Raw genomic sequence first — 783 nt, 5'->3', positions numbered from 1 at the left:
CCCCGCCCCCCCAACTCATAGTGCAAAGTTTATGGCTACTGAAGAAACGCAAGTTTTTTTAAAGACGTGCAATAGTGAAACGTGCACAATTGTCTGTCTTGGGCCACAACTCCCCTCTGGGTCCCTCCAGAGCCCAGGGACGCATCTAGGCTGCGTTTATGTCACGTGCAGTTTGTCTCCCTTGTGCAACGCCCCCAGTCCTACTGGCCCAGCTGCAGCCTGCCTGAGCCACGGCCTCGCCTGGGCCCCTTTCTGATCAGGCAGTGAAGTAGCCACCCCTGCAGAGCGCATAGGTTTCTATGGGTGGCCGGGGTCCTTGCGTCCTAGCACCCACGCCTGCGAGGAGGAGGGTCGGGGGTCCCCCGTGAGCGCGCGGGAAGGGGGCTCTGGGGCGTGGTAATTTTGGGGGCGCCTCTGTCCGTCCCTGTGGTGGGGGTGTGTGTGAAGGCCCCTCAGGCGGCGCGGCGGGCAGCCCCGGAGCTGGGGCCTGCTGCTGTGCGGAGGCTGCGGCGGCTGCTGCCGGCGGGTCCCGGCCGGGGAAGGAGCCGCGTCCCCCGCCGGCAGGTGAGCGACAGGGCAGGTTCTGCGGCGGGGGGAGGGGAGTCCCCCGCCCGGCTCCCCGCAGGGCTCCCCGCGCCCCCCATAGGGGACCCCTCGCTCCCCCCTGCGCCCCCCCGGGCTCCTCTGCCCCCCCTCAGCACACCCCTCACCCCCTCTCTGGGTCCCCTGCCCCCCACTCCCTCCAACCCCCTGTCTGAGTCCCCTGCCCCCCACTTCCCCAAC

General features: G+C 68.8%; 1 protein-coding gene across 2 annotated transcripts in view; it reads left to right on the top strand.

Moving 5' to 3' along the window:
* Positions 1-462: 462 nt before the first annotated feature.
* Positions 463-783, top strand: part of PI4KB (phosphatidylinositol 4-kinase beta) — a 69,203-nt gene continuing 68,882 nt past the window's right edge. For both annotated transcript variants that reach the window (XM_034756443.1, XM_034756442.1), the window contains exon 1: positions 463-564. The gene's annotated coding sequence lies outside the window, so the exon portion shown is untranslated. The remainder of the gene's footprint in view (positions 565-783) is intronic.

The sequence above is a fragment of the Trachemys scripta genome, chromosome 24, assembly GCF_013100865.1.
Source record: "Trachemys scripta elegans isolate TJP31775 chromosome 24, CAS_Tse_1.0, whole genome shotgun sequence".
NCBI lineage: Eukaryota > Metazoa > Chordata > Testudines > Emydidae > Trachemys > Trachemys scripta.
The sequence above is the reverse complement of the archived record's forward strand: the minus strand, read 5'-3'. Positions and strand labels throughout refer to the sequence as shown.